Source organism: Prionailurus viverrinus, chromosome A3, assembly GCF_022837055.1.
Source record: "Prionailurus viverrinus isolate Anna chromosome A3, UM_Priviv_1.0, whole genome shotgun sequence".
Classification (NCBI taxonomy): Eukaryota; Metazoa; Chordata; class Mammalia; order Carnivora; family Felidae; genus Prionailurus; species Prionailurus viverrinus.
This window is the reverse complement of record NC_062563.1, coordinates 64,535,387-64,562,552: the sequence shown is the minus strand read 5'-3', so window position 1 is coordinate 64,562,552 and position 27,166 is coordinate 64,535,387. Positions and strand designations below refer to the sequence as shown.

The 27,166-nt window shown below is 36.1% G+C and overlaps 1 protein-coding gene across 3 annotated transcripts in view; it reads right to left on the bottom strand.

Annotated features, from left to right (window-relative positions):
- Positions 1–27,166, bottom strand: part of CAMKMT (calmodulin-lysine N-methyltransferase) — a 415,835-nt gene that overhangs the window by 294,057 nt on the left and 94,612 nt on the right. The window lies entirely within an intron of this gene.

The window sequence follows — 27,166 nt, the reverse complement described above, 5'->3', positions numbered from 1 at the left end:
TTTATGTGAGGGTTTGTTCTGGGATGGCACCCAAGAATTCTCTATTCTCTTCCATTCATTTTTATATCTGTCTTTATGCTAGGACCATACAGTTTTGATTACTGTAGCTTGTAATGTATAAAAAACCAGAAAGTGTGGGACTTCTAGTTTTGCTTCCCTTTCTTAAGGTTGTTTTGGCTATTTGAGGTCCTTTGAAATTTCATATAAATTAGGATTTTTTTTTCTTAAAAAAATTCCATTGAAATTTTGATAGAGATTGCACTGAATTTGTACATCATGTTGGATAGTATGGACATTTTAACAATATTAATTCTTCCAATCCATAAACACAGGATATTTTTCCATTTATTTTGTCTTTAAATTTTTCTTTCAGGGCACCCAGGTGACTCAGAGAGTTAAATGTCCAACTGATTTTGGCTCAGGTCATGATTTAAAGGTTTATGAGATCGAGCCCCACATCAAGCTCTGCATTGACAGCACAGAGCCTACTTGGGATTCTCTCTCTCCCTCTCTCTTTCTCTGCCCCTTTGCTCTCTTTTTCTCTCAAAATAAACAAATAAAATTTATTTCAACAATATTTTATAGCCTTCAGTGTATAAGTCTTTCCCTTCCTTAAGTTTATTCGTAATTATATTAGTATTTTGATGCTATTGTATATAGGATTATTTGCTAAATTTTATTTTCATATTGCTCATTGTTAGTGTATAGAACCACAAATGATGCTTGCATGTTGATTCTGTGTCTTAAAGTCTGCTCAATTTCTTTGTTAGTTCTATTATTTGTAGAATCTTTAGGGTTTTCTACACATAAGATCATGCCGTTTTTGAACAGAGATAATTTTACTTCTTCCTTTCTGATGTGGATGCCTTTTATTTTCCTTGCTTGATTGCTCTGACTAGGACTTCCAGTAGTATGCTGGGTAGAAGTGGAAAGAGTGGGCATCTTTGCCTTCTTCCTGATCTTACAGGGAAAGGTTTCAGTTTTTTCCCCATTGAGTATGATGTTAGATGTGGGCTTTACATATGTGGCCTTTATTATGTGGAGATACTTTCCTTATAATCCTAGATTGTTGAGTGTTTTTATCATAAAAGACTGTTGAATTTTGTCAAATGCTTTTTCTATGTCAATTGAGACGGTCATGTCATTTTTGTCCTTCATTAGTGTGGTATATTGCACTTATTTTTGCATGTTAAACCATCCTTGAACTCCAGGGATAAATCCTACTTGGTCATGATGTACAATCCTTTTAATACGCAGTTGAATTCAGTTCACTAGTATTTTGTTGAGAATTTTTTGCATCAATATTCATCAGGATATTAGCCTGTAGTCTTCTTGTCTCACAGTGTCTTCTGTCTGATTTAGATATCAGGGTAATGCTGGTCTTACAGAATAAGTTCAGGAGTGTTCCCCTCCTCTTCAAATTTGGAAGAGTTTAAAAAGAATTGGTGTTAATTCTCCTGTTAAGTGCATATATATTTATAATTATTTTTCTGGAGAGTTGAACAACTTTTATCATTATGTAATGTTTTACTGTGTCTCTTTGACAGTTTTAGACTTAAAATCTATTTTGTCTAATATATGTATAGTCACAACTATTCTCTTTTGCTTACTATTTGCATAGAAAATCTTTCTCCATCCTTTCACTTTCAATCTAAAATGACTTTCATAGGGGCACCTGGGTGGCTCAGTTGGTTAAGCAACAGACTTCAGCTCAGGTCATGATTTCACGGTTTGTGAGTTCGAGGCCCACATCAGGCTCTGTGCTGACAGCTCAGAGCCTGGAGCCTGTTTTGGATTCTGTGACTCCCTCTCTTTCTGTCCCTCTCCCACTCATGCTCTGTCTCTCTTTCCTTCATAAATAAATAAACATTAAAAAAATTAATAAAAAATAAAAAATGAAATGACTTTCATATCTATTTCTACATTATAGATATTTCATATCTAAAGTGAGTCTTCTATAGACAGTATATAGTTGGATTGTCTTTTTCATCCATTCAGCCACAGTATGTCTTTGAACTGGGGAGTTTATCCATTTAAAGTAATTAATGATAAGAAAAGACTAGTGCCATTTTGTTTACTATTTTCTGTATGTCTCATACTTGTCTCTCTTTTCAGTTCTTGGTGCCTTTCTTTGTATTTCAGTGATTTTTTTTGTGGTGACATGCTTTTATTCATTTCTCATTTTCTTTTGTGCATCTTCTATAAGTATTTTCTTTGTCATTACCATGGGGATTACATAAAACATCTTTTTTTTTTCTTTTTCTTGAGACAGAGCATTAGCGGGGGAGGAGTAGAGAGAGAGCAAGAGAGACAGAATCCGAAGCAGGCTCTAATCCCTGAGCTGTCAGCACACAGCCCGGTATGGGGCTCAGACTCATGAATCATGAGATCATGACCTGAGCCAAAGTCAGATGCTTAACTGACTGAGCTACCCAGGGGCCTCCATAAAACATATCATAGTTATAACAATCTATTTTAAACTGATATCTTCAATCACATACAAAAACACTACTCCTCCTTTGTATCCCCCACATGTTATGTTATTGATGTCACAAATTATATATGTTATATTTTATATTCAGTAACAAAGTGTTATATTTTTACGCTTTTATCTTCAAATTCTATACTTAAATTAAAAGTGATTTACATACCCCATTATAATATTACAGGATTCTGTATCTGTCTACATATTTACCTTTATCAGAGGGCTTTATATTTTCATATGCTTTGGTGTTGCTGTCTAGTGTCCTTTTGTTTCAACTTGAAAGAGTCCCTTGAGCAATCCTGCAAGACAGATCCAGTGGTGATGAACAACCTCAGCTTTTGTTTATCTCTATTATTTTGGAAGAACAGTTTTGCCTGATATATTATTCTTGGTTGACATTTTTTTTTCCTTCAGCACTTTGAATATACTATCCTACTCCCTTCTAGTGTGTAAGATTTCTCCTGAGATACTTGTTGATAATCTTATGGGAGCTCCCTTGTACATGACAAGTTGCTTTTCTCTTGCTGCTTTTAAGATTCTGTCTTTTGATAGTTTGGTTATAATGTGTCTTGGCTGTTAGCCTCTTTGAGTTAATCTGAATTGGAGTCCCTTCAGCTTCTTCAATTTAGGTGTCCATTTTCTTCTTCAGCCTTGGGAAGTTTTCAGCCGTTATTTCTTCAAATAAACTCTCTGACCCAGTCTCTCCTCCTTCTAGGAGAAGATAATGCAAATACTGGTCTATGTAATGCTGTCTCCTAAGTCCCTCAAGTTTTCTTCACTTCTCTTCATTTTTCCCCCTCTCATTTGATAATTCCAAATGACTTGTATTCAAGTTCACTGGTGCTTTCTCCTGCTTGATCAAGTCTGATATTGATCCCTGTCTAGTGAAATTATCAATTCAGTTATTGTATTCTTGAGCTCCAAAATTTGTTTGGTTCTTTATTCTATAGTTTGTATAATTTTGTTGGTATTCTCATTTTGTTCATGCATTGTTTTCCTGATTTCATTTAGATCTCTGTGTTCTCTTGCAGCATACTGAACTTAGAATGATTATTTTGAATTCTTTGTGAGGTAATTCATAGATCACCATTTCTTTTTTTAAGTTTATTTATTTTTGAGAGAGAGATAAAACAGGAGAGGGGCAGAGACAGAGAAGGAGAGAGAGAATCCCAAGCAGGCTCCATTGCCAGCCCAGAGCCCAATGCAAGGGCTCAAGCCCAAGAACCATGAGATCATGACCTGAGCTCAAACCAAGAGCTGAACACTTAACCCACTGAGCCACCCAGGCAGCACCCCAAATCTCCATTTCCCTAGAGTCAATTTCTAGAGATTTATATTTTTCCTTTGATTCTAGCCATATGGACCATGTTTCTGTTTCTTCCTGTGCTTTGTTTTTTGTGTTGTGACTTATGCATTTGAAATCACAGCCACCTTTTCCAGGAAGGAAGGAAGGAAGGAAGGCCCAAAACACTCAAGCCTCTAGTTCTATCAATTTACAGGGAATACAGAAGACAGAAGCTCATGTTAAATGACAATCTGGACAGGTAATTGGCAAAATTCAGATTCTCTAAGAAAATCTACAGGACAAAAATATCAGTGTCTTTGACAAACTGTAAGGGGAAAATGTAAAAAAAAAAATATAAGGAAACCTATAGAGTAAGAGATTAAGAAGCATTTTTAAAAAATACTTGATACCTAAGTTATACATATATATATATGTATATATATATATATAAAATGTTATATATATATATATATGTATATATATATATAAAATGTTATATATATGTTATATATATATGTTATATATATATATACACACATACATATTATATATATAACACATATATATTATACATATATACGTTATATATATATCTTTTATATATATATATATATATATATATACACATACATATTAATGTTTATTTATTTTTGAGAGAGAGAGACGAGCATGAGCAGGGAAGGGGAAGAGAGAGACGGAGACACAGAATTTGAAGCAGGCGCCAGGCCCTGAGCTGTCAGCATAGAGCCCGATGTGAGGCTCAAACTCACAGGCTGTGAGATCATGACCTGAGCTGAAATTGGAAGCCCAACCAACTGAGCCACCCAGGTGCCCCTACCTAAGTTATATTTCTGTTCTCTCATATTATGTTACTCTTGCACACAAATGCTCCCTCAGTAGTAAAATAAGGACTTTATACAATGACACACAAAAGAAAATCTTTCATCCAGCAACAATTTGTGTGTGTGTGTGTGTGTGTGTGTGTGTGTGTGTGTGAACTTCAATTTTTTTGGAATACCAAAAATAAGAAAGGAAGGAATTTAGGTTTATTCTTAGGAAGTCAATTAAAGAATGATAAATCCAAACAGAATGTTAAGAAGTCATTAAAAGTAATAATGATGTTCATATAATGTTTGTTGCCATGAAAACAATCCAAAACTATTAAGTGAAAAAAATGCAGGTTATCCAGTGACATGTAAAATATAAATTCATTTATTTCAAATAATGCATAAGTGCCTAAATATATATAGCTCTCTGGAAGGATAATAACCAAAATATTAATAGAGAATTAACAGCTTTAAGTGATGGGAATATGAACTATTCTGAGTTGTGAGAATATGATTTATTTTTATTTTATTAGTTATCTTTGTCTGTATTGTTCAAAATTCAACACGAATGTGTATGTGTACTATATTTTTAGAAATTGTGTTTTATTTTTATCTTCTAAAAGAAACCATAGAATAGAATCCTCCATTCACTTACTCATTTAATATCAATTTGATACTTTAAAAATATTATTGTCTTCTCCAAAGACACAGTAAGAAAGGAAATAAATTGAAGGTGAAGATATGCATGCCTCTTCTATTCCATTTTACTCAAAACATTTGGAAGCCAGATTACATTCTACTTATTAGTTAATTCACTTCCAGAAGAAAGCTGCTCATATTTTAGAAAAGAATTAACCCATTCAGAACACAGTATAGGAAGTATTATGCAAGGATACAAGATGAGTTCATTCTCATGTGATCCACAGAGAAATCCACATACCTAGGGTAGACAGGGTATGAAACCAAACAAGGTCAGGGAACTCTGGCTCTACCCTTATCTCACCATTAATAAGTGGACATGTTGCCATTCTAACTGGTGCTAGAATTATACACACAAGGCAAATACTAGGAACACCGGCAAAGCAGAAGTAAAGTAAATTTTTAACAGACTTTGATACTGATTATTACTTTGGATATAAACTTAATACTCATTTACATTCATTCATTCAACAAATATTTATTGGGCACCCTCTATAGCCCAGGTTGCTAGGTGATAAGTGCAAGAATAGAGATGAACAAGACAGTGGGATTCCCTGCCACACTGGAACTTGCATTTTAATATAGCAACACATTTTCAGCCACATAAATTTCTTCTGGTTGCCATAGAGCAATTGTGATTAAGAACACTGACTCTGGAGCCAAACTATCCCACCTCACCCATTTACTAGCTATACAATTCTGGGCAAGTTATTTATCATTTTTTGCCTCAGTTTCCTCAGTTGGGAATAATAATACCTCTTCTTAGAGTTTTTTTTTTTAATTCATTCTTATTTTTTGAGAAAGAGAGCGTGCACGAGCAAGCAGGGGAGGGGCAAAGGGAGAGGGAGAGAGAGAATCCTAAGTAGGCTGCATGCACAGTGCAGATCAACACGGGGCTTGATCTCCGGACCATAAGATCTTGACCTGAGCCAAAATCAAGAGTTGGATGCTCAACCGACTGAGCTACCCAGGCATCCCAGAGTTTTTTAAATAAGTTAATAAATGACTATAGTGCTTAGAAGAACCGACACATCCAATAAGCACTATGGGAAAAAAATCATACATATAGAATTTTATTAGGTGTTTCATAGAAATACCAGCCTGGATTACCACTAGGTACACAAAAGCACTTAATTTTTCTTTAATAAAATATACTTATTTTCCTTATATTCAAAAATTTTTGAGACAGTCTGAAAACGAGGGGTTGAAAAAATAGCATCATATTTGATATGTGGGTCTATTTGGCAGAAACATACTCCCAGATGGAAAAGGCTCTCCTTAAGAACCTATCATTCTCTGAAATGATCTCTTTGTTTACTTATTGTAATTCTCTGAAAGAAAGAAAGAAAGAAAGAAAGAAAGAAAGAAAGAAAGAAAGAGAAAGAAAGGAAGGAAGGAAGAAACATAGAAGGGAAGAAAGAAAAGTTAAGCTCTGAGAGGAAAACTGTACTACTAGTGCCCAAGACAATGCCTGAAATAAATGGGTGCTCAATGTTTTCTAAATGAATGACAAAAGAGAGTTCTCATATCACAAAAATGGGAACCTAATAGAATTTTGAGGTAAGTGTTTTTGATAAGTTTGCAGAGCCAATATCCTCAAATAAAAAGTACTGAACTTGATTTGATATGAAAGTAATCATTAGTTAAAAATAGGATTGTTTGCCATAGTTGTGGTATTTTAGATACAAAATTAAGTAAGGGATTAAAAAGAATCAGGAGTGGTATATGTGAGTGGAAGATGCTCTTCGTTCTTATACCAGAGTCCTCTTAGCATTTGTGCTTCATAAAACTAAATAGTATTTCTGGATTCTTTCCATTCTGGTGCTGTTCATTATAATTTTTGCCGTGAAACAAAGTAATTCATTTTCTCTTCTTTGAGAGAAAACGAGATGATCAACTTCCCTGTCGCTTTGGTCACAGTATTAATTTATATCTATTTCAAAGCTCACATGTTAAAAGAAATCTGACTTACCACAGGCAGCAAAGTCTTTGTGCTTGAATCAAATCACTAAAAAGACATCTTTTTTAAAAACTTTTTTACATTTCATAGCCCCAAGATCCTCATTACCTAACCTGCATAACTGTGCCTACAGTTTAATTCCAAAGAAATAACTCGTCAAATCTTTCAATTATACTCTTTTCTTCTGAAACAAGTTATTTACATTTTTATGGAAATTATTTGCTATGATTGAAGATTAACAACATAATACAAGTAGTCACAGCTGTTTTTTTTCCCCCTGTTATGTTATCTATAGGCGGAAAAAATGAGAAGCTTTGATTATGCAAATGAAAACAGAATCTATTATCTCCTTCCTGATCTATGTCCTGATCCTGGAGGGTTTTTAAGCAATGTTAGTTTCCCACATTAGGAATCACAGTCAGTTAACTACTGCTGCTAACCGATGGGCTATATTTGCAGACTCTATCAGTTTGACCCAGCTTCCAGAGCTTAATGGTCCTCCAGGCTAAAAGAGAAAGCTGATCCATCAGGCTTACATTAGCATAGAATCACACTCGAAGCTTATTGATGTGTGTTCAGCGTAACTACCACCCCCAGAACCCAGCTCAGTCCATTATTTTCATTTTATCTCAAGTCATTTGTATGGTTGTCTGCCCCAGTTAAAACTCCAGCAAGACTGGTACTTAAATGAATTTGTGAGAAAGGAGACAAATGCCCCCTGAACTTTCAGCACTTTGCTATCAAGGCTTGCTAACATAAAATACTCTAGTACTCTTAGGTCCACTTAGTGAGCGTATCAAGAATAGCCTATTGCAGGGGGGGAAAAAGTCACTTAGTACCCTATTAGCCAACAAGGAGTGTAATGATTAAATGATTTTTTTAACTGTAATTTTAAAGCACTGCTCTGATTTCTGCTAAAAGCTATTTATAAAAAATAAATTTCATAACAGCTATGTCTTTCCTGCTTAAATACCTTTCTTTTTTAAAATACAGAACACACACTAAAATAAATGTTCCCAGTAATAATACATTTCATCACCTAGGGAAATGTTACATTTAACGGAAACAAGAAAAACAACAATCTATAACAACCAGGCATTTAATGTGCACAAAACCCCATAATAAGAAGGGATTTAATGTGTGCATAAACCCTGTAATGGGTTTGTATATAATCAGGCATTTGAGGTATACATAAAATCACTTTAATTGTAAATCTTTAAAATGAAAATAAAGTGCTTCTGTAGCTGTTTTGAATATACAATAACTATTGAAATTCTAAAGCTGGTCTTCAAAACTATTTTTTATGAATTTACATAGTGCTTACAGCTATAATTCCAAGGGAATCTGAAAAGGGTACTGTTTCCAAACCTTTTTTTTTTTTTTAAGAAGGAATCTAAGGGCTACAAAGGTGAAGTGACTAGCCTAGATCCCATAGTGAGTTATAACTGAAACCAAAAAGTAGATGGTGAATTTTCAATTTATCTGTCACTTAAAATTCAACCATATTTTTGCCTCACTGTTTGTTTTATTGCCATACGGGAAGTCAAAACCTAATCTGAGAGTCTTTCTACCACAGCTGGTTTTCCTCTTTGTGTCCATCACTATAGCCTTTGGAAAATTCATAGTACGCCAACTAGGGCAAAAAGGAAAAAACTAAACACTTTAAATAATTTACTCTATCAAATATTGCCGTAGATGTCTTCATCTGTAATCTCTTTTCATTCATTCCTCTCATCTCCCTCAAAGAGAGACTAGACAGAATAGAAAGTTAACTTTTGCAAATTGTTAAAGCACAACACAAGGGCTAGTTTGTAGATTTAAAAAAGTTCTGACACTCACAATATGAATGATCACCTAAAAACTTCTTCCTAAATGCCGTTTTCAATTTGGAGAAACACCATCAGACTGAACACTGCAACGCACTGAAAGTAGGATTAAATATCATGGAGGACTGGTTAAAGAAAGAAGCTAACATTTATTGAGTACCTACTTTGTGTCTGACATTATTCCACTGAAATCATCTCGTTTAATCCTCTGAAACACACCAGAAGATTTGATTACTCCCAATTTACAATCTCAGGAGGTGACTCAGGCACTGACTAAAAGTCACAAAGCTACCAGATCCTCATGCTGGGTCTCCGAACCCCGATAAATCTGACCAAAATGGGGCATGTTCCTGGGTTATACCTTTGGGCATGCTGTTTCATGCTTTCAAGGGAACCTTGGGGCTTACTGTGAGTTTTCAGAGAGACCACGTTATCTTTCAGCAAGTCATGGAGGAACTACCTATCTCAACTTTGTCAAATCTGGAATTTTTGTCCTGAGAAGAGAATTTTCAAGAGGAAACCAATTACTGAGACTTTCTAATCTTTCTTTGGTTTCTCTCCTTATTTATCTCCATTTTCAAAGACTCTTACACAATAGGCACTTTTAAGATATGTGACTTAAGGCAAGTTGGCACTCTCAGAAGGAGCTCTTGACCTTCCTTGGCTCTCGTCTTTTGGCTAGAAAGTGGTACATTTGCAAAAGGAAAGTCACTTCCATTTTTAAGTATACGAAAATGCACCTAACCATATATGGTTTTGCTTGTATGTAGAAAATGACTCTGGAAGTATACAAAAAAAAACTGGTCACTGTGGTTGCTTCCAAGGGAGGTGAACTGAACTAATGAAGGGCCAGGAATGGGAAGGAAACTTTTCACAGTATATGCTCTTGTGAACTTTGAATCATAGGAGTGTACTACCTACTCAAAACATATACATCTACATAAAAACATATGTAAATCACATTCAACTGTCTTTATGATGAATGTTGATCAGTATCACTGCAGCTGCAAGATAAAGCAATAATTATTTTATGAATCCTGTACTTTACTAAGCATTTTAAATAGAATTTATTCTAACAATACAGCATAGAAACCTATTTGAATGAGTTAGAGATAGCATCCCAGACACTAGCTTTGTATAAAACACTCTTGAGCTGGGGAAAGAGGAATCTTAAAATAGGAAAATAGGATAACTGATTACTGACCTTCCAGAGAAGAAAAATATTTAGCATGAGGATTTCTGCTCCAATTAGAGTCAAGATCATGAAGGCAAGGACAGGTAGAGTGCCTCAACCAGAATATTTTTTCTTATGAGCTCCTTCTCCCTAACCATATTTACCGGTAAAATAAAAAAGAGGAGAGTTATTGGTGGTGATTTCTTTATTTTTCACCTAGTTCATTTCTTCCAAAAGAGAGAGAGATGACATGTAGAAAAGAAAGTTGGCTGTAGTTAAACCTTTTCATTCTGAGACAGTGTTGCTTCTTTTACAAGCATGTACAAATTTTTATAACAAATTTGAGAATTAGAGAGAGGGTTAAGAGGTCTAAAGAGGTCAAGAAAGACCCAAATATTCTTCTACAGCAAATAAAGAGCTAAATATCCATTAACAACCTATTCTTTACAACTGTGAAGATTCTGTTATTTCTCTTAATAAAAGAACTAGAATGTTTTCCCAACCCTATAATCAGGATGCGGCCAGTTATATCTAACTTAACACTTCTGTTATAAATTTAAGTCTTCCATCACTAGTGAAAATAGCAAACACTTTCACACATATACCACAAAAATATAAACATTTTTTTCATTCAAGTTCCATTTTTCAAGAGTCTAATGAGTACTAGCAATAGATTAGGATTCATGTTGATCTGACTTTCATAGAACAAATATTTGAATTATACAAGGTACAATTTAGGTTACAAAGATAGGCAATATACAGCATGTCCCCTACTATCATGGAGTTTACTAAAAGGGTAGAAGCCATGATTTCAACCTTTTATAAATCTGACCCCATCCTATTTAATATTTATGATTGATAAATGTCAAATCAATCTGAGTACTCACTTTGACTTTCTCTTCTCAGTTAGGATAACCAATAACTTTAACCTTTCAATTAAATACTCAGATCTTTAAGAGCATTCCAGCTATAATGGATTTTGAAATTATTTCTTTTTAATTATAAAAATGTAAATATAAATAGAAAATGAATTTTGAAACAACAAAAATAAGAGATTACTTGTATCAAGCTCTTTCTAAATGCCAAGCATTGTTCTGAGAACTTTATTTTTGAGAGACAGTGCACGCATGCGTACGGAGCGGGGGAGGGGCAGAGGGCAAGGGAGACAGAATCTTAAGCAGGCTCCAGGCCCAGCATGGAGTTCAAGGTCAGGTTCGATCTCACAACTGTGAGATCATGACCTGAGGAGAAATCAGAAGTCCGGCGCTTAACCGACTGAGCCACCCAAGTGCCCCTGTCTAAGAACTTTAAATGTTCAACTCATTTGATCCTTGTACTATACCCAGAAGGTAGATGTGGTTTTTATTAGTTTATAGATAAGGGAACTGTGGCACAAAGAAGTTAAATAACTTGGGCAAAGTTATACAGCTAGTAAGCGATGAGGCTCAAACCAGGGAGTCAGTCTCCAGATAGAATATTTCTTAACTACTACACAATATTGACTCTCAAGACACTAGAGTTTACTTTGAGAACTTTTCAATGGGTGTGTTTCATTATCCCACATCCCATTAAATTCTTCCAGCTGCAATGGATGATAATTGGGTTGGAAACCTTCTCAGTATCTTGCAAACCACTGCCATATCATATTTTCCTCAAGCCCTCCACAGTGTATCATGGCAACACAATTTCTTCTCCTTTTCCCGCACTGCTCAGACTTGAAAGTATAGTTTAAAGGGAGAGGGGACAGAAAGGATTAAGCCAGATAATACAGAAAGCACTTACTAGAATCACTGGTGACTTCCTTCATCCTGCCCGTCTTTAGCACTAAGCCTCCTAAAAAACATCTCTCTAGGCTTGGCTTTGACATCACTAGTCCTGCTTTCATTTTGCCACTAGTTTCCTCCCCAAGAATAACATCACCAAATGTGACAAATTATTTATTTTTTTAATGTTTATTTATTTTTGAGAGAGAGAGAGAGAAAGAGAGAGAGTGGGGGAAGGGCGGAGAGAGACGGAGACACAGAATCCAAAGCAAGCTCCAGGCTACAAGCTGTCAGCACAGAGCCCCACATGGGGCTCAAACCCACGAACCACGAGATCATGACCTGAGCTGAATGAAGCTGAATGCTTACCCAACTGGGCCACCCCGGCACCCCAAATGTGACAAATTATTTTATTAATTCAGCACCTGAGTACCATGGGTACCTTCTCAAATTATTCCTCAATCAAGAAAAATATCCTTCAGGTACTTGGGTTAGTACCCCAGGTTGCCATAGAGAAGCAGGGCTAATAGGATAATGCCCTTCTGCCTCATACAACATCTTCTATCCACAAGTAAACCAAGATTTCAAGAGGATCACTTCACAACAAAATCAAGAGCTCAAAGTTCAGGCTACAAACTGATGTCAGTTGCTAGAAATAAGCTGGATCCTGTTAGATGAACAATAAATATCTTCTCTAGCTTTAAATAAAATGTTTATTGAGGTGCACCAATTCTTTCATGTCAGGAAATTCCTTTGATTCACTGATATAATACAATTCTAAACGAGAGTACAGTAGTGACCTAACATGAAAGCCTCTCCAAAAATGATTGACTTGTACATAGATTCATTGCTACATTATGTTCAGGGACATTATGTCTTTCAAGAGAGAAGTAAAATAGAGAAACATATGGGGAATGAAAGTCTACTGACTATTAAAGATGATCTGCAGGGCACCTAGGTGGCTCGGTGGGTTAAGCATCTGGCTCTTGGTTTTGGCTTAGGTCATGATCTCACAGTTCACGGGTTCAAACCCCAGTCTCCAGGCTGATAGCACAGAGCCTGTTTGAGATTCTCTCCCTCCCTCTCTCTCTGCCCCTCCCCCACTAACTCTGTCTCTCTCTCTCAAAATAAATAAACTTAAAAAGAAAAAAAGATGATTTGCTTTATTTTCCTAATTTAAGGCATAGTCCCTAAGCAAGGCTAGCACTCAGGCACTAGCCCTTTGGGGACCCAGAGGAGGTGCCCTGGAAGCAGGGAAGGGCAATGAAGACCCATGAATGGAGGTTCCCGGCAACGTATTTGGAAGGGGATGACTCTGACATTTGTAAATTTCCATCACTGCTATAGACATAGGTTCTTTTATGGGTTGGAACATGATCGGATAAAAGGAGAAGTATTCAATTTACTTACTTAACTCACCCAATTTTTGAATAATGTATTGCTGCTTTATTCAGATTACATTTAACACAAACCCTCAATGTTGAACCTAAAGTTTCTATCTTAAAAGCCCTAATAATTAGCTGCACTTAGAAAAAACAGCAATTAAATTTCTCAGGCAAGTTTTGCTATAAACAGGAAAAAAAAAGAAATAATTTACTGTGATTTACTCTATTATTTTGATGAGTTTTTAAATATACCTATTTTATTTAAGAATTGCAGAACAAATATCTCCAACTCTTCTGAGTTGCCAAAATCAGATGTTACCATCCCCTCAAAAGAATTTCTCCAAAATATACAGTCCGGCAGGTATTTTCCTTCTTTCCTTCCATGCTATTCTAATTGTTAATTCCATTAAGACAACACTGCCTCCAGCTTTATGTCCATTTCCAAAGACTCTCTTATTTCTAAAAAGCTACTTCTTTTAAACTCTGAAAGACTAAAAAGCAGCAATGAAAAACACATTCTATGGTAACTCTTAAAGTCATTTTACTAGACTGACTCTTTCACCCATGGCAGAGGAAAAAAAAAAAAGAGGAAATGTGATTTTAAACTGAGGTCCTAGAGATGATGCCTAAGTAATTCATTAAAATATGCATTAGAGTACGATCCTATACTCTAACAGTGATATCAGTCCCCCAGAATGGACAAATTTACTTCTAATAAAAATGTGTGCTTTATAAACTACAGGATACAAATTTCCTTAAACTAAACTGAATCCACGCTCTATCCTAAAGATGACAAAAATTATCCCACTAGCTGAATTTCATTGCCAAGCTGTCAACTTGAATTTCTTCTGTTTAAAAATAGCTGTTCATTACATTCAGTAATGGGCTGTCAAAGCAGTACAGCACTGAACCTGTATCATACATCGAAGCAATTGGGCAATGTGCATTATTATGTTTAGATTATTTGCATTCTTTACGAGGCCCCTGGGCTAATTTTAAATGAGATGGTTCACTTGAACTAAATCAAAATCTATTTTATTTTACCTTAAAGCCAATACCTATTTTCCATTCATGACTCACCAGTATAAGCACGTTTAAGACAAAAACCTCATTGAATATATTAGTGTAAGTAAACATGCACATACATGTGTTTATGGGTTTGTATGTGGTTTTGCTCCCTGTAGTCATATCTATTTTTAATAATAGATGATTGAATTACAACACCAGGCACACCAAATTAGATAATATTGCCAACATGTGAGCAAACATTGTCGCCTCCATGAATACATGATAGGTTGTTAACTGGAAGCATCACTCCTAAAGCATATAGTCTTTGATATTTTAGCATAGTGAATCAATTAGACATCTTTCTAACTAGTTAATGCATAATAATTCACCATATAATTTAGTATGGGGTATTGTGGACAACTCTAAAAAAGCACATGAAATCCACAGCTGGACCATTCTTCCACAGCATGATATCATAACCCCAAAGGCATGCAATAACAGCTACAAGATATCAAATAGATGGCAACTCCACTGGCCACAAATGACTTGCAAATACCTCTAATGAATGCAAGGACCAGGTTAATATATTTTTTTATTTTTTTATTTTCATGTCTTTATTTTCATTAATCCACAGATGCTACTGGGAGAGTCATATGAGAAGAGATTACAATAGTCATGACATTAAAAAAATAAATCTTACCTTTAAAAAAAAATCATCTCCAGATTCCTACCACGAAATACCAAAGGTATAATGATTTGCAAACTCATAAACCCCATTGTTGGAGAAGGTAAAACATTAGTAATTTAGCAGGATTAAATTCTGTAAGCCAAATCTGCCCCCCCCCCCAAAAATATTTTAGGACAGGAACAATAACGTTTCTTTGTTAAACAAACAAACAAAAAAGTATGTTTAAGAAAAGGGGAGTAGGCATACACACATTACATTTCAACGTTGCTTCTGTGAGCCACCAATACATGGGGCACATGTGTGGCGAACAGGTGAATATAAACAACACGAAAAACACCCAAAAGATGCAGCTATTGCATTTATTTACTTTAAGGACAAAATATTCTGCCTAAAATCTGAGATAATCAGAACCATGCCTACTTAGAAGCCTGATAAGCATGATTTATTGACATCAATGCTCTTCACACGCCAAGATACAGTGGAAATAAGAAAATTTATTCTATTTTAAACTAACTCCGGTCCTCATACACATCCACATTTTATTCCTAAAGCTCTCCAAACATTTCATTTCATCATGGCCCCTTTAACAACACGGAAGATGATTCTGGTTAAAAATCCATTTTTGATGTAACTGCTCTATTTCAGTTAAAAATGCCTAAAATAGCTTTTTCAACCACCAAACAAATATGAATGGGGTATAGTGAACAGATTTATAATTAAGAATCAGTTTCATGGGATGAGCACTGGGGGTTATACATAGGGGATGAATCACTGGAATCCACTCTTGAAATCATTATCGCACCATATGCTAACAAACCTGGATGTAAAAAACCAAAAAAAAACAAAAACAAAAACAAACAAACAAAAAAAAGAATCAGTTTCATGTTTTGCTGGTCAAATATGTGATAATGCCAATACATAAATTATATTGTGTCTGCAATGCTTTGCTTAAACATGAGAAAACTAAAATATTTATGTTCTTTTCAAATATGAAGTTATTTTCACCAGTTGGCTATGCCATTCAGTCAAAATAGAAAACCTCTCTTTAAAACTTTATTATGAAAAGTTTTGAATATATAGCAATGTGAAAGAATTTTACAGATAAGACCCATATACCCACCACCTAGAAACTACCATTAACATTTTACTATGCTTGTATTATTACAGATCTGTCTGTCTGAAAAAGTAATTTTTAATAAAAGATAAACATGTTTCATAAGAGTAAAATAAAGAGTAGCAAAAAGAGTACAAATGCTTTACTGAATAATGAACCTCTGAGGTTAAGTTACTGTTTGTGATTGCAGCCAGATTCTCAAAAATTGTCAGCTCTCTTTTAAAAACTATGGTACCACTTGGTCTTAAGAAAAGGCAAACACGTTCTATGGTCACTAAATTCTAAATCTAAATTCTACATTAGATTCTGATTACCATACCTTAATTTGAAGGGCAAACTATGACAGTAAGGGGGAACACATTTCATCACTTGGAAAGAATATGGACCAAGAAACAAAATATCGTGTCAGTTTCTTTTTTAATTACAAGCCAAGAATTGGGATGATTTTTTTTTCTAATCATCAGTATATCAGAAACCAGAACTATTCTAAAATTTAAATTATGCCTGTATAATATGCGTACATTATGAAAAACTTCAAATCTCTACTTTGTCAAAAGAATACCATCCAAGGTACTCTCTCTAGGAACCAAATGTGTTTCTGTTACTACAATAAAATTATTTTTTTATTAACATCGAAAATTCTATCAGATTTGGGGAGTTTATATCCCTCTGCTTTTTGCTTATTTTATTTAGGTGGGAAAGGAGCTTTAAAATTTGAGTCACAAACAAGAATACCAGTTTAGCTCCTAACTTTCATTTTCTCAGAGGAACATTTGCAAAGAATGTGCAATACTGTTTCCTCCAATCCTTTGATTGGGCACTTCCTGCAAAACTTCAACAGGTCAGAGAGCACAGGGATTGAAAAGCAGTAAGTAAAGCACATTTTTAATGCTCAAATAATCTATTATACATTAAAGACTTCAGTGGCAGAAAAATTCCTAAATCTCAAAGGCCACTATGAGTTAAATAATTTTTAACCAGTTAATTTTTAACTAAAACTAGAACACTGATTTTTGTCTTATGGAAATATTTTTCATACCCCAAATTATTCTGACTCCACACAGGTATAGTGAATTGCACTATTTATTTCCCCTGCTTTCAAATGATTAAAAAAAAAAAAAGTGTGAGCTAATTAGAAGTGAATAAGTTTTTAATATTTTTCTCCAAAGTTGAAAATGACTTTAATTTGAATATTTGGTTTTGAAACTATACATGAACATGCATGGGTAAAAATGTATTTGAAAATATGCTAGTGTACACAAGAAATTCTTCATCACCATAAACTATGTTTAAGCAAGTTTGGAATGTTTCATACCGCCTTTTACCGCTTTTATTTGTTGATGAACCAACAATGTTTGGCATAATTAACGCTAAGATCTTCAAAACTCAATGGCTGAAAATAATTGCTTCTCTTTTCTTTCCTGAGTACTCTGAAGCCCAACCTAAAGATTTAGAGCTGACTGGACAAATATAAAGGATGTCAAAAACAGTGACCGCTGACATGCCATTCAAGGCACATGGAAGAGAGTTCAGGCTTGAATGCTTCTAAACTGCTCATTGGTAAGATCAGCTATCAGTGAGACGCAGTATAAGTCAGCATTATTCACTGAGCCTGCTATGACCTTAAAATCATTGCTCCTGGGGCATGTTCATCCACCAATTAGTTTATATGCTCACTAGAAATCCACTGCTCAGTAAATGCACTGGTCTCTCATTCCACAGTGTTGATGAAGTGTGTGTGATGGCTTTCTCTTCACAACTTGACCCCAAAAGCTGACCTATCTCAAGCTGGAGCATTCAAGTCACTTGAGCACCCCTTGGTTATCATGGATTTTGATACTTTACTTAAAAACGACCACAGTTTAACTGATTGGACAAACACAAATGTTACCGTGACTATGAAATGCCATATGCAGAACAAAATAAAAATCGGAACTGAATTTTCCAGTTGTAGTCACAAAGTGTAAAGTCAAACACTCGCTAATACTTTTGACAGAAGAAACATCTTTGCTGTTTTTAAACAATTATAATTAGCACAACTCTGCCAAATCCTACCTTTTCTAAATTTTTGAAAATATTCACCTTTCGGGCAGGGTAAAATCCAATGAATAAAAGGAGACATATTTGAAAAATACTTTTAAGATGATAAGACAGGATAAAAGATTAGATCTAAAAATGAGAAAAAAGAAAAAGAAAAAATCTCCAAGTTTTCTAAATATCAACATACAAAAACTGAGGGTACAGAAAAAATTAGATATTTAAGAAGGGAACTAACTAGTGGTGGGTAACACATGTAAAAATGTCCTGAACATAATTATAAACATTTAAACAAAAGATCTGGGATGGGAGTTCTATGAGCACAGAGGCTGTTAGTTGAATAACATGTATGGGTTTCTTTTCAAATAACTTGACGATAGAGCTTGGGGACAAAACTGTCCTGATTCTTCCCCTTTAGGTTCCCACAGGAGAAGAAAATGTTCCCCTATTCTTTCCACAAAGGAAGCAAGAAACTAAGGGGTCAGCCTTGAACTCACTTCCAACCTGCTTCTTGGAAAATGATCCAATTGAGGTGTTTGGTCTTTTTTTTTTTTTTTTTTTTTTTTTTAGCAGCTTTATTTAGGTATAATTTACAGGTCACAAAATTTCATCTATTTGAAATGTACAACTCAATGGTTTATCATGAATACATGATTTACAGAGTTGTCCATCTGTTGCCACAGTCAATTTTAGAATGTTTTCATGACTCCAAAAAGAAACCCTGTGTTGTTTAGCATTCATTCCCTGGTCCCTGCTAGAGGCAACTCCTAATCTATTTTCTGTCTCTATAGATTTACCCGTTCTGCATAGTTCATATAAATGGCATCATGTAATACGTAGGCTTTTGTGCTGGCTTCTTACACTCAGCAAAAGGTTTTCAAGGTTCATTCATACTATACCATGTATCAATAATTTGCTCCCTTTTATTGTTGAAAAATATTGCATTTAATATTTATGCCACAATTTGTTTATGCATTTGCAACTAGGTCTTAGGGGCGCCTGGAAGGCTCAGTCGGTTAAGCGTCTGACCGGCTCAGGTCATGATCTCACAGCTCGTGAGTTTGAGCCTCGCATCAGGCTTTGTGCTGACAGATCTGAGCCTGGAGCCTGCTTTGGATTCTGTCTCCATCTCTCTTTGCCCCTTCCCTGCTCATGCTCTGTCTCTCTCTCTCTCTCTCAAAAATAAATAAACACTAAAAACATTCATAGAAACAACTGGGTCTTATAGCAACGTAAAACAACGCCTGAGAACAATAGTTTGTAACATATGCTTATAGATAATTAGTGAAAAATCACCTTACAGATGTGAATTACATGTTAGCTATTTGTGCATTTTCAGTTGGGTGAAGTTGATTGACTTGCAGAATTAGCGACATCGATTTTATAAGATATAAACCGTAAAATTGCTAAACTTCAATAACACCAAAAATTAATCACTCTGAAAAGGTGGTGAAAATATTCAGAGAATAATATTTAATCACTTAAATTAAATATAGGCATGCCTCATGACCCAGCAATCCTACTCCTGAGTATAGAGCCCGAAGAAATTCTCACACAGCATCATTGACTGTGGTAGAGAATTGCAGGCAATCTAGGGAGTGGATAGGCAAAACGTGGTAGATGCTTATCATGAAATACCATGTATTTACCAGAGGCAACAAGCTGGATGAATATGTAGCAATGAGCAATAATGTTAAATGAAAATAATTAAGAAACAGAATATAATCTCGAGCATAATACCCATTATATAAATTCACAGTATACAACCCAATCAACAGAATGCATCTTATAAGAATACATTGAAACAAACATGAATAAAAAAAAAAAAGAAAACGGCCATGCAGGACCCATGCTGACAGTGTGTCACAAACTGAAAAGTGTAAGTTACTCAACACTTTGTATCTAGGGTCACAGTAAAAAAAATTGGGGGTATTATTTTTCAAAAATATTTGCTGTCCCTACCTGGTAAAGATTATACTTTTCCACCCTATTAACAACAAGCTTGGCTATATAAATTGCTCTAGGCAATAAGATGTGAAAACAAGTGTCTGAGGCCCAGCACAGCATTCATTGTGTCTCTTTTCTATCTCCGACAATTGTTCCGGAATTTGCTTCATCATCCTAGGTCCCAGATTGAAGGCAATATGGACCAGAGCCACAATAAACCCAAGATAAACATACACACGAAAGAAACTTTGGTGTTTTAAGCCACTGAAGTTAGGTAATAGGCTATTTGTTATTCCAGCAGAACCCATCCCATTATGACTGATACATTCACATATATCTACATGATCATTACATCTCGTCTAAGTTTATTTATCCAAAATCACTGCATGGTGCTAATGTTACAGATATAGGTTGGAGGGACAGAAATACAGCCCTTACCTCTAGAGGTTTTAGAAAAGAGATAAAACAAGAGGAGAATAAGAGGAATCAATTACTCTAGTGAAAAGCACACTCTATGAGTTATAAAATGTAGGTTTTAATCCTACTCTTCCCATGTATTATTCAAATGCCTTAAGCCAAATCTCTTAACCTCTCTGAATCTCAGTTTCCTTATATGAAAATTAAGGAAGGGTGTATTCTAACCCCCAAGGTTTTTCTAATTCTGAGGTTCCATGTTTCTGTAATAAAGCAATATTTTAGATGGGTCATATATCCACTAAATAAAAACAGAACTTTACATGAAGTTAAATTAAAATTCTTTACTCTTGTCTTAAATGGTATGCCACACCAAAATTTTATTCACTTGTCAGGAATATGAGTTACACTAAAGAAAGAACATTTGGGTAGCCAAGTATCGATACTGCCTTCATAAATGCTAAAATGAAAAAGGAATCAGCAGAGGCCCAGATGTGGGAATTATTAATATGCATGACAATAAAAATAAAGACACAGGTGTGGTCATAATTCCTTGTGTTATAATGAAGAATGGCAGAAGATAAGCTTTAGGGCAAAGACTGATTGATGAAAGGTCTCGATCTGGACCAAAAGCATGCAGGGTACACAAGAGGTGAAAAACAGAGGTGGAAGGAGGCCACTGGGTCTGAACTTAGGTTGTTGAAGTAAATGAGAATATTAGGGAAAGAACAAATCCAGGAGACTCTGAGAATAAATCACCACTGAACCTGACATAATTGACATTCGAAAAATATTCGTTGACTGGATACAGATCCTGCAACTTCCAGCGAAGAAATTTTAGGGGCACCTGGGTGGCTCAGGTGGTTAAGCATCCGACTCTTGATTTCGGCTCATGTCATGATCTTGAGGTTCATGCATTCAAGCCCCGCACAGGGCCTGCGCTGGAAGTTTGGGATTCTCTGTCTCCCTCTCTCCCTGCCCCTCCCCTGCTCACACTCTCTCCCTCTCAAAAATAAATAAACATTAAAAAAAAAAAAAAAAGAAAAAGAAATTTTACTTTTCCGAAATATTTCCACACCAAACACAATGACCAATTTATTTGATGAATCATATTACCAAGACCCTTTCTCTTCCAGTAAACATCACCTCCCATAAGATTAAGACCCCAAATAAATCATTTCGGGATTTTTCTACCACCAGACGAAGAACAGAATGTGTGAGAAACAAGCTACTTAATGCCTCATGTGCCTTATCATGCCTGCCTACCCATGTCTCACGCCATCCCTAACCCTAGCCCATAACTATCATGCTAATTACACACCAAGCTTAGCAGCCTCATAGCACACTTACATGTATAGCTTCTTGGGAATAAGAAAATAAGAGAAATTCTGCTTAAAGGAAAAGCAATCTATGCATGTTAAGCTCTTATTCACAGTTCAGCAAATGAATTCTGGCCTCAAAATTACATGTAATAATGGGCAGTCTGTTATCATTTCTTTCTTTAGTGTCTTCACCATCATCCAGGTATCTCTGGCTTTAGGGTTAGTCATGTTTCAGTCTACTCTTACCACGATGCTATGTCCTTCCCTGCCTCTAGCCATACTGATTTCTCTCATTCCTAACATATGTAGTCTTTGTTTGGAAGATTTTACATTTGATGGTCATCAGTTTAGCATTTAATATTTTTTTGTTTGTTTGTTTTAGGTTAAATAGTGAGTATACAATGGCTACTTGGGCACGTGGAGGGCAAGGGATGTCTTTCTCAGACAGATTACAAAAGTTCTACGAAAGAACACAAGTTATAGGAGTGAGAGAGGATTCAGAGTATCCTAACACTTCAAAAAGAAAAGAAATCAGTGAATGGGACTAATAACATAGACTTAGTTGGGGGGCCTGGGTGGCGCAGTCGGTTAAGCGTCCGACTTCAGCCAGGTCACGATCTCGCGGTCCGGGAGTTCGAGCCCCGCGTCAGGCTCTGGGCTGATGGCTCAGAGCCTGGAGCCTGTTTCCGATTCTGTGTCTCCCTCTCTCTCTGCCCCTCCCCCGTTCATGCTCTGTCTCTCTCTGTCCCAAAAATAAAAAATAAACGTTGAAAAAAAAAATAAAAAAAAATAACATAGACTTAGTTCTAATCAGCATCTTTAAATTCATAGTAGCATTTGACCTATAATAGTGCTCTGCATATTTTACCTTTGCCTTCCTGGGGCAGATATTATTAATTTTGTTGATGTTATTGTTATTATAATTATTAGGCAAGAGAACATAGGGGTTAAAAGATCCTCTAAGTCACACCTTCAGAGATAACTGCAGGCCCACCTGACATCTTGATTTCAATCTCTGATACCCTTGGCCACACAGTTTAGCTCTCTTGAATTACTGACCCCCAAAATTTGTGAGATAACACATTTTTATTTTTGTTTTAAGCCACTGGATTTTGAGGTAATTTGTCATGCAGCATCAGCTAATTAATATCCTGCACCCCACAATGTACCCTTCTTTCTCACTGGCCAGAATCTATCACAAGGTCACCCACCCAAGGGAGTGCAGATAGTATTTTCACTGGGCACATTCCCGCCCTAAAAAAAAAAAAAAAAAAAAAAAAAAATCTAAGTTCCCAGGGCACCTGGGTGGCTCAGCTTGTTAAGCATCCAACTGTAGAGTTCATAATGATCTTACGGTTCAAGAGTTAGAGCCCCACATCAGGCTCTGCACTGACAGTGTAGAGCCTGCTTGGGATTCATTCTCTCTCTCTCTCATTCTCTCTCTCTCTCTCTCTCTCTCTCTCTCTCTCTCTCCCCTCCCCGCCTCCACTTTCCCCTCGCTCTCTCAAAATAAATAAACTTAAAAAAATTCCTGAAAAAAAATCTAAGTTCTGGTTCTGTTATTAAGGAAGAAAGGAAAGGCAATGGACAATAGGCAGGCAGCGGTTCACCTTCTACTTCAACTCAGTCTTCTCCTGGAAGAAAAAAATCAGTCTTCAGAAAGGAAGGGAAAGATGAGCAACATAAAAAAGAAAACACAGGGGGCGCCTGGGTGGCGCGGTCGGTTGAGCGTCCGACTTCAGCCGGGTCACGATCTCGAGGTCCGGGAGTTTGAGCCCCGCGTCGGGCTCTGGGCTGATGGTTCAGAGCCTGGAGCCTGTTTCCGATTCTGTGTCTCCCTCTCTCTCTGCCCCTCCCCCGTTCATGCTCTGTCTCTCTCTGTCCCAAAAATAAATAAAAACGTTGAGAAAAAAAAAATTTTTAAAAAGAAAACACAGGCCAGAATAGGTGAGGAAACAACAGAATATCTAGTAGCTGCCTTAGGAGAGTTTGAATCTCCAGAAAAAGCAATCTATATTTCACCATACTAACTAAGTTTAAAACTGGTATCTATAATCTGCTGTCAGGAATCACACTGAGGAACCATGACAAATGACTGAAAAGAAGGGAACGGGAATGGATGTGCTGTTTTGATTTCCTGGGAAAGATAAATAAGTACACATAAAAAAATAAGTACACAAACTTGAACAGTAGTTTGACATCCATGATAAAATTCTGTAACTGACTTAACTAAGTTATATATGTTTAGAAAATGACGCCATGTTCAAGAGTAGACCAAAACACATGCTAAGAACAAGTGTGGGAGTGTCAGATTGCTCTTTCTTGCCCCCAATCTTGCCCTTGACTTTTCAATATTTTTAGCAGTGACTTAAGACACAAAAGGGATGCCTATCAAATGCTCATGTGACACATCTGGGAATGATACATATAATAACAGAATCAAAATTTTAAATGATCCTGACAGCTTACAATACTGTCATTCATACATCCAACAATTCTAAGAAGTTATTTCACGGATTTCATTTTCGTCTCCTCAAAAAAGATACTAAATTCGTCGGGGGCAGGATTGAATCACACACTTTTTTCAAAACCTCCTATGGTATCCATCACAGTGTTGGGAACACAGAAGGTATTTCATTGATATTTAGGGACTTGAGTTGAACTGTACCAAGTACAAACGTAGAAAAGTTTAGAATAAATCTGTCATCTGGGCAACACAACATCCTCTTGTTTTTCCCTCACACCACATCACTTATCTCCTTCACAAAGACCTCTTCAAAATCAAATTTTTCCAGCACACCCTTCCTGAGCCGCCTTCAGCCCTTTAAAGAAAGACTGCACTGGAAGAAAAACTTCGGGGCTATTTCAAAGCCTTGTTACTTTTTTCTTTCTTTATTTTTTGTTTCAGTATTATACCCGGTCTGTGCCGTTAGACTTCAAGCTAGACTTCAAGCTGCTTCCATAGTGTTTTAAAGCCTTTCCCGTACATATGGAGTGAGAATAGATGCACACCCCCTTTGCAGAGCAGCACAACATAACATTTTCTTGTTACAATTCAATATCATTGCAGCAAGATAAGCACACCCCATAGTCTCATTTAACAGACATGAAGAAGTCAAGCTCTATTGTTCAATGTCACAGCCAGCCAGCCCTGCATGATCAACCTTTATTCTTTTCTGGCTTCATTATGAGGATGATGCCTTTCAACTGTGGTGACTAAATCTGTTAAACTACAAAGCAAGAAATTTATAGAACCTTTATACGAGTAATACTGAACAGCTTAAATGTAAAACCTACAATTAAATTCCAAAACTAAGCACTTCACCCCCAAGAAAATGCTAAGTAGTTCTTCAGCAACATTCCTGATTTACATACCCCCAAGATGACAGCAGTTATATACATACATGCTGCAGCGATATTAATAGTAATTTTTTCAAGTAATGTTCAATATAAAACATGGTAATATTAACCCATGCGTTACAAAACTAATAAATTGCCCCCTGGCATACCAGGGACGGGAACTGTGCTTTTTCATTTTCGAAAAGCTTCCTTTTGTCAGATGAAAAGCCCCAAGAGTAAAATATTTCAGTATAGTTCTGTGATAACAATGGATATGCCATTAGATTACCATACAAGTGAATAAAGCACCAAATGATAGCGAACATTTTTTCACACTTTAGATTTTGATGGGAAATGAGTCTAATTATTTATTCATAGACTTTTCCTCTAAGGAATTCAAGGCACTATATTTTAAACCTTCCAACACATATTTCCTAAGCGCTAAAATCTACCAGGTAGGACAGAAGAACACGTGGCACGGAAGAAGATACAGAAAAGCAGCACAAAAGAAAAGGGAGTTGGAAGAACTCAAGCATGTCTGAAACCTGAGGTGGTAGATTTTATTCATTCTTCTCTTCTTTCAGTCATTCAGACATTTATTGAGCACCTATTTTAAGTCTAGGTCTGTGCTAAACGTTAAGGATATAACCTCACCCCGCCCCAGCTACAGACGCTCTCCAGACAGAGGCATGACACACATACAGTGATAATGACAATGGGCGCTAAGTCCTGGGACAGAAGGATAAAGTAAGTACTGTCAAAGTACAAGGGAAGGAACCCCTGGCCTGAAGGAATTTGGAAAGGCAAGTAGGCAGCATTTCAACTGTACCTAGAAAAGAGTAGTAAAAGTCTGTCAGCAAATTGAGAAGAGCATCTTCAAGGCAGAGGTAATATCACATTGAAACACAAGCTGTCATCAAAAAGCGTGGCCCTCATCAGAAAGTTGAGAAATACAACATGGCTTATAGGCAAGAGATGACCTAGAGATGTCATTTCTAGATGTGCCTAGAAATCACAGGCTTCAACTTTGTACTAGGAACAGACTATAAGAACGCCGTAATCGTGAAAACCTTGGCGCTAATCAAAGAAAAGTGAATAGATCTAAACTACACATATATATAGTTATACATTATATTAAAATACATGATTTTATTACATACATATTTATATGTGTATATGTATTATATGTATTGGTTATATATGTACGTGTCATATATAGTTTTAAGTATATATTTGTTTTATATATATAGACCCAATGTGTGTATACACACACACACACACACACACACACACACACACACACACGTAACAAATATATGCATTCATATACACACATGCATACAGGCAGCTCTATGGGAATTATAACCTATGCTATTGGGCTTCCGATCCATGCTCCACTAGGGTCGCTGAAGCTATTGTAAGGCAACTGGAAGAGCTGGGTCACATACATCTTATCCCTCATTCACCTCATCTACCCAACTCCTTCTTCTCTTAAATTCAAGTCTCTCAAGTGAAGATGAATATCCAGGCCAGACTCTGCTGATGTTCTTTATCCCCAAGCTGCTACCAGCATGTCCATCCAGAAACAAGGACACTACCTGCTTCCCAAGGGCCAGCTTTGAAGGCCAGCCCAACATCTTTTCTTTAAAGTGCCATGGGGTGGCCTCTTTTGCTTCCTCATCAATCCTATATATATAGTTGCCCACAGAAGGTGCTGAAAGAAAGGGGGGAAAAAAACAACTGTCTTAGAGGTCTACATAAAGAGAATACTTTCCTTCCCTTTATATCATTTCAAATATAAAGACTCCCATATCAAAATGCACAGAAAACAGTGGCATATAGAATAGACATAAAAAGGCAAGAATGAGGTGCAGCTGTCACCTTCTGCAGTAA